The 13,946-nt window shown below is 37.6% G+C and overlaps 1 protein-coding gene across 4 annotated transcripts in view; it reads right to left on the bottom strand.

The window, feature by feature from the left end:
• Positions 1-13,946, bottom strand: part of ACMSD (aminocarboxymuconate semialdehyde decarboxylase) — a 49,671-nt gene that overhangs the window by 4,721 nt on the left and 31,004 nt on the right. The gene's annotated exons all lie outside the window — the stretch shown is intronic.

The following is a 13,946-nucleotide window of genomic DNA, read 5'->3' as shown; positions in this document are numbered from 1 at the left end:
CTCTCGCCGCACCCCCCCCCCCCCCGCCCCGCCCCTTTCCTCCAATAACTGCAAGAATAAATATAAGAATCAGGCATTTATTTAATAAAACATGCTGATGTATTCCAATGAAATGAAGGATTCTGTATTTCTTACAACGATACATTGCAATTGATCCCACAATTTTTGAAAACATACTACAGTTGAAAAAGAAAAACTATAAAAACAATTGGATGGAAAGAAAGCAAACAACCCCCCAAACAATTCCTGTCTCTATAAACTGTATCATTGTCTGTTTCGTGAATGATGTACTTCAAATTTTCATTTGACATTTTGTACATCAAAGCACACAGGCTTGACTATCTACAAATATATAAAGCCCTAGTATGTCAGGGAATGTTCTGGAATCTTGATTACCCTGGTCAATAAAAGAGAAATGGTCTATGTTCTCAGAGAACCCACATTCTAGTAAGAAGGACATAAGTCAATAATGACAGTTTATTAAAATAAAATACAGAAATTTAACTTCTTGAAACATATTCCACTCGTATGCATGTCATGGAAATGTACACAAGAAAATTAATTGCAACATTATTTGTAGCAGAATACTAGCAAACCAAATTATAGCATATTCAGAACCAAATACTGAAATGGAATAACCGCCAAGTTATATTGTAAAGAGGAATGTACTTGAAGTTATATTGTAAAGAGAGAAAAAATATCTAGGACAATATATCTGCTTTATACTCATATTTCTGTTTTTAACAAGGACCTATACATACGCAAATACATGTTTGTATGTCTAGAGTCTATTTCAGGAATGGTACCCAAGAAATAAATAACATTAGTTGCTTCTAGGAAAAAGATTGAATTTGGGGTGCAGGAGAAATTCCTTCTTTTTTAAGATGTAACTTACGTACCATAAAATTCATCTTTTAAAGGTGTGCAATTCAGTAGGCATTAGTATATTCATGAATTTTTGTAATCATTCCCACTACCTGATGCCAGAACATTTTTACTAACCCCGAAGTAAACCCCATTCCCATTAGCAGGCACTCCCCATTACCTCCTTCCTCCAGCCTCAAGAAAACACTAATTTGCCCTCTGTGTCTATGAATTGCCTATTCTGGAAATTTCATAAACATGAAATGTAATATGTTGCCTTCTTTCATTTAGTATAATGATTTCAAGGTTCATTCATAATGTAGCCCAAATCAGTTCTTTTTAGGCTGAATAACATCCATCATATAGATATCCCAAATTTTATAGACCCACTTATCAGATGATGGACTTTTGGGTTGTTTCTACCTACTTTTTGTCTATTATGATAATGCTGCTCTGAACATTTGTGTACATGTTTTTGAGTGAACATATGCTCATTTCTCCTAGGTATATCTCTAGCAGTGGAATTGCTGTGTTACCTGGTAAATCCATGTTTGATATTTTGAGGAACTACTCTGCACAGTGGCAGCAGCGTTCTACATTTCCACCAGCCAAGTATCAGGGTTCTAATTTCTCCAAATCCTTACCAACACTTGCTGTTGTCCATCTATTTAATTATAGCCACCACAGTGGGTGTAAAGTGATACCTCATTATAGTTTTGATTTGCATTTCTGTAATGACTAAGTAGTGAAGTTAAACATCTTCTGTTCATATGCTCATTGGTCATTAATATGTCTTTGGAAAAATATCTATTCAGATCCTTTGTGTTTTTGTTGTTGATGTTATTTAGTTGTAATAGTTTATATTTTTTGAATATAAACTCATATACTTATTGGGTATATAATTTACAAATATATTCTTCATTCTGTGGGTTGTCCTTTCATTCTCAGTTGTGCTTTCTGAGGCACAAAAATTTGAATTTTGATGAAGTCTAACTTACCTATTTTTTTCTTTGCTTGTGGTTTTGGTATATATTTAATAAATTATTGCCTAATTCAAGGTCACAAAGATTTACAACTATGTTTTCTAAGAATATGTAGTTTTAGTTCTTCCACTTAGGTCTTTGATCAATATTGAGTTAATTTTTGTGTATGGTATAAAGAAGGGGTCCAATATTATTTTATTTTTTTGCATGTGGATATCCAGTTGTCCCACTATACTATATTGAAAAGATTATTCTCTCCTCATTGACTTGTATTGACACCTTTGTTCAAAATCAGCTGATCTTTTTTTAAAAAAAATATATATTTGTATTGATTTCAGAGAGGAAGGGAGAGGGTGAGAGGGATAGAAACATCAATGATGAGAGAGAATCATTGATCAGCTGCCTCCTGGCCACCCTACACTGGGGATTGAGCCCGCAACCTGGTCATGTGCCCTGACAGGAAATCGAACCATGACCTCCTGGTTGACAGTTGACGCTCAATTGATGAGCCATGTCGGCCAGGTTAGATCAGTTGATCTTTATGTCTGTCTTTATGCCAATATCAGACAATTTTGATTACTGTATCTGTATAGAAAATTTTAAAATTGGGAGTTTGAATCCTCTTTGTTCTTTTTTTTTTTTTAAAGATTGTTTTGGCTCTTCTGGGTCCTTTGCATTTCTATATGGATTTTAGGATCAGCTTGTCAATGCCTGCAAAGAAAAAAAGACAGCACATCTGTCTTTTTGATAGGTATTACATTGAATCTGTAGATCCATGTCAGAATGTTGCCATTTAACAATATTGCTTTCCAATCAATGGGATGTCTTTTCATTTATTTAGGTCTTCTTTAATTTTCTTCAATAATGGTTCATAGTTTAGTGTCCAAGTCTTATACTTTCATTGAATTTATTCCTCAGTATTTTATTCTTTTTTAATGCTGTTGTAAATGAAATGTTTTTCTCAGTTTCATTTATGGATTATTCATTGCTAGTAAATATAAATACAGTTTATTTCATATATTTATTTTGTATCCTACAACCTTGCTGAATTCATTTATTAGCCTTGATAGTTTATTTGTGGATTCCTTAGAATTTTCTATATGTCATCCCCAAATAATTTTGTTTCTTCCTTTCTAATCTGTATGCCTTTTATGTAATTTTCTTGCCTAATTGCCATGGCTAAAGTCTTCAGTACAATCCTATATAATAAAAGAGAAACATGCAAATTAACTGTCCTGCCACTACACTCAAGCCACACCCACCAGCCACGCCCACCAGCCAATCAGGAGCGAATATGCAAATTAACCCAACTAAGATGGCGGTGGCCATGGAGCTGGAGGCTTGGGTTGCCCCTGGTGATGGAGGAAGCCAAGCTTCCCACCTGCCCTGGCTGGTCCTGGGCTATGCTCAAGGCTACAAAGTTTCAATTATAGAAGATAAATAAATCCCAGAAAAAGAAAAAAAGAAAAAAAGGAGAGGCTGGGAGCTTGGGTCATCGGGTGCGTGGCCAGCCTGAAAATGCCCCTCACCAAGGCTGGCCACACCCCCATAGGGTGAGGGTCCCCGTTGGGGGGCTTGGCCAGCCTGCAAACAGCCATCAGCCCCTCACCCAGGCTGGCCAGGCACCCCAGTGGGGACCCCCACCCTGAAGGGGGTGTGGCCAGCCTGAAAATGGCCCTCAGCCCCTCATCCAGGCTGGCCAGGCACCCCAGCAGGACCCCCACCCTGATCCAGGACACCCTTTAGGGCAAACCAGCTGGCCCCCACCCGTGCACCAGGTCTCTATCCTATATAATAAAAGGGTAATATGCAAATTGACCATAAGAGCAGAATGACTGGGAATGACTGGTCACTATGACACACACTGACCACCAGGGGGCAGACCTCAATGCAGGAGCTGCCCCCTGGTGGTCAGTGCGCTCTCACAGGGGGAGCTCTGCTCAGCCACAAGCCAGGCTGACGGCTGCCAGTACAGCGGTGGTGGTGGGAGCTTCTCCTGCCTCCTCAGCAACGCTAAGGATGTCCGACTGCTGCTTAGGCCTGCTCCCCGCTGGCAAGTGGACATCCCTTGAGGGCTCTCGGGCTGCCAGAGGGATGTCTGACTGCCAGCTTAGGCCTGATCCCCCGGAGAGTAAGCCTAAGCCAGCACGTGGACATCCCCTGAGGGTTCCCAGACTGCGAGAGGGCACAGGCCGGGCTGAGGGATGCCCCCCCCAAGTGCACAAATTTTTGTGCACTGGGCCTCTAGTGCTGAATATAAGTGGTGAGGGAAGAACCTTTCAGTCTTTTGCCATTAAGTATAATACCATTATTTTGAGTACTTTCTTACTCTGAGGCACTGGAAATCCCTCTAGCTCATTTTGTACTTTATCTGTATTTAAATCAACCTTTTCTGCAAGCAGCCTAGCTTCCTTACAGGGGAAATCAGTATTTCGAAACCAAGCTCTGGGTACCAAATGTGATAATTATTGTTGATATGGAACTCTGATGTGTGTACACAGACACACCCATATTTCTATATCTACTTATCTATATTTGTAACTACCTTTTCCAACAGGGAGACATCTGACTTTTACTAAATTAATTTACTCATTTTGCTTAAGCTTAGAATGCACAGAAAGTATTTGCAGAATTGCTAAAACATACTGCTGCAAAAAGAAAACTTACTAGCTAGAATTCAATATTTTAAAGATATTTATTACAGAGTAAACTGCAAAATTTTTAAGTATTTAGTTGGATAAGTTTTGACAAATGTATACACCTGTGTTACTCATACCGCTATCAAGATACGGAACATTTCCATCACCCCAGAAAGTTCTCTCATGTCCCTTCACTTAAAATTGTTTCCAGTTTTTGGCTATTTTGAGTAAAGCTGCTATGAACTTTCTTGTAAAGCCCTTCTGTGGACATATGTGTTCATTTCTCTTGAGTAAATATCTAGGAGTACAACTTTTGGGTCTTAGGGCAGGAGTATGTCCTACCAGCAGTGTATGAAAGTTCTAGTTGCTCCACCACATTCCCAACAGAGTTTTCTATCTTTTTGTTTTTAGCCACTCTAGTGATGGGTGGTGGTTCCTCATTGTGGTTTAAATTGCTTTTCTCTGATGAACTAATGATGTGGGTATCTTTGCTTATTTATTTTTTACCATTTTAAAGAACATATTTTAGATTCTTCTCTTTTCCCCCCAAGTTTTAGTGAGATATAATTGACATATAACATTGTATTAGTTTTAGGTGTGACATAATGAATTGATGTGTGCAGTAGTCCCCCCTTAATCACAGGGAATATGTTCCAAGACCCCCATTAGGTGCCTAAAACTATAGATAGTACCAAACCCTACAGATATATAGAAGATAAATAAATCCCAGAAAAAGAAAATTTAATGTTAAGTTTTGCCTCCAACACACATATATATGCTGTGTTTTTTCATAAATATATATATTCTAAAGTTCAATTTATAAATCAGGCACAGTAAGAGATGAACAACAATAACTGATAACAAAATAGAATAATTATAAGAATATGCTGTAATGACAATTATGTGAATGTGGTCTCTCTCTCTCTCTCTCTCTCTCTCTCTCTTATAGTGCTGTACATATACCATGGATACTCTGGACAAAGGGATGTTTCACTTCCCAGAAGGGATGGAGCAGGATGGCACGAGATTTCATCTCGTTTCTCTCAATTGTGTGTAAGTTTAAACTTATGAATTGCTTATTTTGTTTAATATTTTAGGACTGCAGTTGACCATGGGCATCTGACACTGGGGAATGTTAATCTGATGATAAGGGGGACTACTGTGTATGTATTGAGAAATGATTACCACAGTAAGTTTAGTTGACATGCATCACCTTACATAGTAATAGATTTTTTTCATGTGATGAGAACTTTTGAGATTTACTCTCAACAACTTTCAAATATGCGACATAGTATTGTTAACTACAGTAACCATGCTGTACATTACATCCTCAGAACTTATTTACCTTATAATTGGAAGTTTGTATCTTTTGGCTACATTCACTCATATCCCCCTGCTTCTGTAAACATGTTTATTGCTAGTTGTATGTCTTTTGGAAAGTGGCTATTTAAATCTTTTGTTCATTTTTAAATTGGGTTGTCTTTTTATTATTGAGTTATAGTACTTTATTTTGGATATAAGTCCCCTTTATCATAAAAATATGTTTTATATCATTATGTGGCTTACCTATTTATTTAATTCATTTTCTTATGATGAACTGAAGTATTTAACTTGATGAATTGTAATTTGATCATTTTAAAAAATGTTTATTAATTTCTGTGTCCTGTCTAAAATATTTTTGCTGGATTTCAAGTTGAGAAGATATTCTCTTACATTTTCTTCTTGAGATTTTATAGTGTCAGCTTTTATGTTTACGTGTATGATCCTTCTCAAATGAACTATTTTGGTACATTAAAATGAATAACTTTAATGAATTGAAAATATTAAATCTATTAGTCTACAGAAAAAGAAAATGTGTATTTGACATAATTTACAATGGTTTTAAATCAACTTCTTACTTTGAAAACTGGTTAAACCTTGTCCTGTCTTCTCATAACTGATGATTTTAAAGAATTTTTAATTTTATTACATGTGATAAGATCTTAGCTAAGTAGGTAAATCCTGTTTTTGAGATGTACCCTGCAGGACCCGATCTCTTGCTCCTCTTGTTTGGGGCTTCCTGTGGCTGGATGAAGCATGGCTCTTTCCCTTGCTCAGGCTGAGAGATCAGAGCTGGTTTGGAAGTGGATGATGTTAGGAAAGCCCAGGCCCCATAGTTCTCTAGCATCCCATCTTGTACATGAGGACCTGAGCAGCCACCAGGCTTGCCCATTCCTTTTCAGTGCAATGCACATCCGTGTTCTCAAAAGTCACTGATTCCTGAGGCCTGGCTGTTAAGAACACTGCTGCCATCATCTGACCTCTTTTACTCTCTTCTTGTGGAAAAGTCTCAGGAACGTGGGCTCTCAGTAGCCTCGACAGTGTGCCAACAAACAGGAATTATGGGCGCCATTCACTGGTCCTTGCAAACCAAACCCGCATGCATTAAAGACAACCTCAAATTAAGTTTTGTGTGTGGTGTGAAGTAGAGTCAAGGTTCATTTTTTAACCTCATATGGATATCTACTTGTTCCAGCACCATTTATGAAAACGCCTTCCAATCCTTATTTAAATGCTTTTGTACCTTTGTCATAAATTAACTGGCCAGACAAGAGTGAGTCTATTTCTGCACTCTCTAGTCTACTCCATCAACCTCCTTGCTGTCCTTTGCTGATGCCATGTTGTGTTGTCAGCCATAGCTTTATAGCAGCTCTTGAAACTCTCCAACTTCATTTTTCTTTTTCAAAATTGTTTTGCCTCTCTGATTCTTTGCATATGCCTATAAATTTTAGCCTCAGCTTGGATTATGTTGAACCTATAATTTGGAGAGAACTGACATCTTAACAATATGGAGTTTTTTTAAAAAAAATCTATAAATATAGATACGTCTGGATGTCATGGGTCACTAAGCTTTGGATTTTTCCTCAATATTACTTCTTGCATCTATCATTTGTACTTCCCCTTCCCTAGTTTCTCCCTTAACTCAGGCTCTTACCATCTCTTAGCTCAGCCAAGTGTGAGCTCTCTATTCCCGAAGCACCCTATATACACTTTTATTCATAGCACTTCTTACATTTCTATGAGCTACTCTTCTATAATAATAATAGCAACAATATCTAGCATTTATTGATTGCTTACTATGTGCAGGATGTTGTTCTCAGCCATTTGCATTCATTAACTCATTTAATCCTCACAACCTTCCTATGAGATAGGTTTTAATATTATTATTCCTATTCAACAGATGAAGAAACAGAGATGACAACTAACTTGCTTAGAGTTGCACAGCTAATATGTGAGAAAGAAAGTTCTCCCAAACCGGAGCTGAAGCAGAACTTTGTGGTCCGATGTGACTAGCTGCTCTTCCTGGAAAAATAGTTAGCCTTCTTGATATAATTTTCCTTCTCCGCCTCCTCTTCCTCTTTCCCCCCCAGTCTAACAGAACTATTGAACCAGTTTCCCCCCTATAAAATGTCTCTGCCAAGATAGAATCTTTGAATTGTACTGTTCAGAAAGCCTCTTCTTTGAAAAAACTTGGAAATAAAACTCTGACATGTGCCTATAATCAATCTGAGAGTTGCTTTAACAAATATGTGCATTGAAGGAATGAATACTTGCTTGTAGGAAAGAGGGGGGTCTCATTATTACTAAGCCTTAAATAGTAAATGTATTTTAAACTCTAAATTCAAACTGTTGTGAGGATGTGACACTTTGACTTCTACAAAAATTTCCCCCTATGTTTTATGAAAATATTTACATGAAATAATATGGTAAAGTACTTAATAAAATTTAGAGAAAGACTGCAATAGACTTAACTATTTCTAGATTCCTATTCACTACTGTATAAAACTGAGTAACTACACCTGCTGATGGAAGCCCCAAAGACCCAAAGTTATGTGTACTGACATCTGTGCCAACAGCCGATCTTGTTCTTAACTGTCTGCTGGTATTCACCAGAGTTTCATTTGTCCATATTGCTACTCCTTTTGCTGAAGATGTTTACAATTCCAAAACACTACATAATTTTTAAAAGTCCCATGCTTATATTTGTCAACTACATTGGCATGAAATTAAAATCTAGAAATTAATTTTTCTTTTTTTTTTAAATTTTTCTTTCTTGTCCAGAATTCTTCCACTCCCAGTATTATGGCCTAGGAGAAATACATTTTAAGAAGGGGTGTGTGTGTGTCTGTTCTGTTTTAATGTGGAGAAAGCAAATGGCTTTAAAGCAGAAATGAAAACCATTCCTCAACAATTTATCCTTCCTGCTTAAGATGCGTCCCTTCTGCCCTTCCTAACTAGATGTTGGATGCCTGTGGCAGAACACCAAACTTAGGATTTGGCAGCATTTAATTATTATTTATAGCTATTGTTCACGACTCCTCTCCATAGGAGGTTAATTATCCTCTTGTAACAATCTGGTGTGTGAATTTTCCATACCCGTATCTGTCTGTACACCTTTTGTTGATAGCTCCTGGTAAACTTTTGATCATTTTTTAATTTGTTAGTAATTTCATGAAGGAGAGGGAAGTAGGCATAAAAGAACTAAAAGTGAAATTCTTGATAATTGGTTTTCTTGTTCTGAGAGAGAAAAGAGTAGCAGGGAAAAGGTGGGAGAAGAGATCCCTCACACGTCGTATGCCTGCAGGACGAAGGTTGCGTGCTTCATAACATATCAGTCTCTACTTGATTGATGCTTAACAAAGAGTTCTTGAGTTAAAAGTACTTTTTGTATTGCTTTTTCTACTACTTATTATCTTGTAACTGCAAATTGATTAGGTTTTAAGTGGATTACATGCAGAATCCCAAGTAACATACCTGATCCTGACCTCCCAAAAGCTGAACTTTCTTCTGTCTTCTTGTCTGTGATTTAGGAGTCTATTCCCTTGGATCGATCATGAACCAGCTTTTAAGGATATCTGTGCTAATGGGATACTTGACAACATCTACATTTTGTTGGACCTTTCTGAAAACTATTAACTCCAAAGGAATACTTCTAATGGTGGGCATTCTGGGTGCCATTATACCTTCTGGGATCCTGACACTATACCTTCTAGACCAGTGGTTCTCAACCTTCCTAATGCTGCGACTCTTTAATACAGTTCCTCATGTTGTGGTGACCCCCAACCATAAAATTATTTTCGTTGCTACTTCATAACTGTAATTTTGCTACTGTTATAAATCGTAATGTAAATATCTGATATGCAGGATGTATTTTCATTGAACATAATTAAAGCATAGTGATTGATCACAAAACAATATGTAATTATATATGTGTTTTCCGATGGTCTTAGGCAACCCCTGTGAAAGGGTCATTCGACCCCCAAAGGAGTTTCGACCCACAGGTTGAGAACCCCTGTTCTAGACGGACACTGGTTTTCTTTATCAGGCAGTAAAGCAGGGAATGATCTTGATTGATTTCTCAGTACCAACAAGACTGCCTAGCATATATTTCCCTTCCCAAAGCCGGCAGCACACATAGCCTATGAGGCCAAAGACTTACTGAGCTGATAATACTAGTGATTAATATTCCTGCCAGGGAAGAGAAATAAACTGCTCACCTGCTGGGATGCATTAGCTCTCTCACATTTTCAGGGAATGCTGTGAACACTGAATGATGTGGCTTACTAAATAAATTCAAATAGTGGAGGAAAATTCATTTGTCTTCTGGAAAAGGAACAATTAACTATCTTCTCATTAGCATATTTATTAGTAGCATTGCAGTAAATACAACATAACTCTGTTATAACATAGCTTACTACAAACATTCTAGTGAACCAAGGATTCAGTTTGTTCCCTGAGACATAATTTCCTAGAGAAAGAGATTTAACTCAATCAATGCAAAGTAAGATTAGCCTTATATCCACTAGATCATTACACAACTCAATTAAACAAACACTATCATCTACTATCTGTAAAGCACTGGGTAATATAAATCACTGACATTTGTATTGTCCTTTGGCATAGTATTATTTAGCTCCTCACATCAACACTACCTGGTTATTATCTCTATTTTACAATTGAGGAAACAGACTAAGTGACTTGCTATTGAAGGTTACCCAGCTAACAAGTAGTAGAGCCAGGACTTGACTTTCTCATTTATCACAACTTCTTGAAAAGGTAGTAACTTACACTCTTGTCTCCGGAAGCTTAGATACAAAAAGGGTCCCACTCTATTGAGGACAGCAATGCACAAGAAAACATCCTTTCACCAGAATATAGGTTGGAGGGGTTATTACAGACAGACATACTAAAATACATTTAAATTTAAATCAGATGGAAATATTCCAAACACATATGATATGCTCCACTGCCTAAAACCTCATAAAGTCTTTCTTTGGTGATGAAAGATCTTCTCATTGCTTCCAGATCATCCTAACCGTTAGCGCTGCTGTACAGAGCAGTCTGGAATGGTAAAGAAGGCATGGGAAAGGGGTGAAGAAGCTTTGGCCTTCAGGTCCGACTGGTTTCCAGCTTAGGTTCAATATTTTATTTTTATTTTTTATAGTTGATAGTATTACAGATGTCTCCCATTTGTCCCCCTGCGCCCCCTTCCACCCAGCCCCTGCCCCCCCACCAGGTATTCACAACCCTATTGCCAGTGTCCATGGGCCATGCATGTCCTATATAATAAAAGGGTAATATGCAAATCGACCGAATGGCGGAACTACTGGTTGCTATGACCACCAGGGGGCAGATGCTCAATGCAGGAGCTGTCCCCTGGTGGTCAGTGCGCTCCCACAGGGGAAGAGCTGCTCAGCCAGAAGCTGGGCTGACGGCTGGCAAGCGCAGCAGCGGTGGCTGGAGCCTCTCCTGCCTCCTTGGCAGTCGGACTGACATCCCCTGAGGGCTCCCAGACTGCTAAAGGGCGGAGGCTGGGCTGAGGGATGCCCCCCGACCAAGTGCACGAATGTCATTCACCAGGCCTCTAGTAAGTATATAAGTTCTTTGGTTTATCTCTTCTCATCCCCCTAGGTTCAACTTTTAATCCACAGACCAAATACCCAAGATAAGATCACATTTAAGCCTTTTGTAAAAATTTGAGGCCTAAAATGCCTAAAATAACATTGCTCCTTCTAAAAGTGAACCATTTCTTTTACTGTGAAATAAAAACACTTTCTATTTATAGAACAAGAATTTACAGTTTCTTTTTAAAAATAAAGAAAAGAACATATGAATAGATATATTAGTTGGAGGAGATGAACATCTAACTTGCAGGGAGGCCTCTTCACTTTAAAAAAAATTGAGGTGCAATTCATATCACATCACTGGTCATTAGGGAAATGCCAATCAAAACTACAATTAGATATCAATTCACACTAAGATAACTATAATTTAAAAAATGCAAAATTTTTAACCATTTTAAAGTGTACACTTTGGTTGCATTTAGTACATTGACCAGGTTGTGCAACCATCACCTCTATCTAGTTCTAAAACATTTCACAAACCCAAAGAAGACGTCATGCACATGAAGCAGTCACTCCCCATTCCCTCTCCCCCTGTCCACTCCCTCCACCCTAACCCCCAGCCCCTGACAACCACTATTCTGCTTTCTGTCTCTGTGGATCAACCTATACTGGATACTTCATGCAGATAGCCTCATACCACATGTGACTGATGTGTCTGCCTTCTTTCACTTAGCATATTTTCAAGGTCCATTCACTTGGAGCTTGTATCAGTGTTTCATTTCTTTTTATGGCTGAGTATGATATCCCTTTGTATGGATATACCACATTTTGCCTACTAATTCATTTGTTGATGAACACAGGTTATTTCTACCTTTTGGCTATTGCAAATAATGCTATTACAAACATTTGTGTACAAGCATTTGTATGAATACTTGTTTTTAATTTCTTTGGGTATATACCTATGAGTGGCATTATTGGAACATATGCTAATTCTATAGTTAACTTTTTTTTAAAACATATTTCTTTATTTATTTTAAAATATATTTTTATTGATTTCAGAGAGAAGGGAGAGGGAGAGATAGAAACATCAATGATAAAAGAGAATCATTGATTGGCTGCCTTCTGCATACCCCCTACTGGGGATTAAGCCCACAACCTGATCATGTGCCCATGACCAGAATCAAACCCGGGACCCTTCAGTCCGCAAGCCGACCCAATGCTCTATCCACTGATCCAAACCAGCTAGGGCTATGGTTAACTTGTTGTAGACCCACCAAACTGGTTTCCACAGTGGCTGCACCATTTTATATTTCAACCGGCAATGTACAAGAATTCAATTTACTCACATCCTTCAAAGTCCATGGCTAAGTCAAGTTACTCTATAGAGAAGACAACACTTGATAGGCCCCCTCCATATGCAGAAACTTCTGGTCACCTTTTCAGTGACTGCCAAGGATTACAGACATTTAAGGAAAACATTTAATATGAAAGACTGAGACTTTTTAAAAAAGAGAAAAAAACCTACTGGATGAAGATTTGCAGGGAGAAGTAAATTTCCCAAAATTATTAGTATATTCAGAGAAATAAGAAAAAATATTGCATCCACCCAGCATGAAGAAGATGTTAACAAAAGTTTAGAGAGCAAGAACAATAATAACAGCTTTTGAAAATTAAATAAACAAAGTTAATTAAATATAAGGTCTTATCAATAAAGTTCAGGAAATCTCCCAGAACATAAAACAAAAACTCAAAGCAGGGGGGATGCAAGACGACAAAAAAAAAAATTCCATTTTAGAATAATAGAAACTCCAGAAAGAGAAAACAGAGGAAAGAAAGTCATGAAAGAAATAAAGAAAATTTACAGAATATAAGGGCTCACCAAGTAGCTAGAATAATGGCTGAAAATGTTACACATCAAGTAACATTATTGTGAAACTTCAGGACAAAAAGAAAATCTTAGTCTTTGAGATTGGGGGAAGGAGGGAGAGGAGCAGGTTTTATATGAAGATTCAAAGATTAGAATGGCATTACATTACTCAACAGCAACTGTAGAAGTCAGAATACAATAGAAAATGTCTTTAAAATTAATAGGGAAAACAGTTTCAAACTAGAATTATATACCTAGCCAAACAACTCATTATAAAGGAAGAATAAAGACATTTATAGTTAACTAAGGTTTCAAAAATTTCATCTCTCATACGCCCTTTCTCAGAAAGTTATCGGAGGGTGTTCTCCACCAAGCCATTGGAAAATCATAGAATTCAGGAAACAGGGAATTCAGTGTGTGTGTGTGTGTGTGTGTGTGTGTGTGTGTGTGTGTGTGTTGGGAGGGTGGCTGGTGAGCAAAGGGAAATTTCAAGATTACAGCTGTGCAGCAACCCAATCCAGATTAGAGCAAATCAGAAGACTCCTGAAGGTATTTCTTTAAGAAGATAAAATTAATAGACTATGGTGCACAATGTGTTTATATGTACCTAGAAGAGAATTATAAAATTGATAGAGTTTGGGGTTAAGTCAAGCATGTCAAACTCAAAGGCTAACATGAGCCAAATAAACAAGGTTTAAGTTTATGTGGG

Source organism: Myotis brandtii, unplaced genomic scaffold, assembly GCF_000412655.1.
Source record: "Myotis brandtii unplaced genomic scaffold, ASM41265v1 scaffold278, whole genome shotgun sequence".
NCBI lineage: Eukaryota > Metazoa > Chordata > Mammalia > Chiroptera > Vespertilionidae > Myotis > Myotis brandtii.
This window is presented reverse-complemented; position numbering and strand designations above follow the sequence as displayed.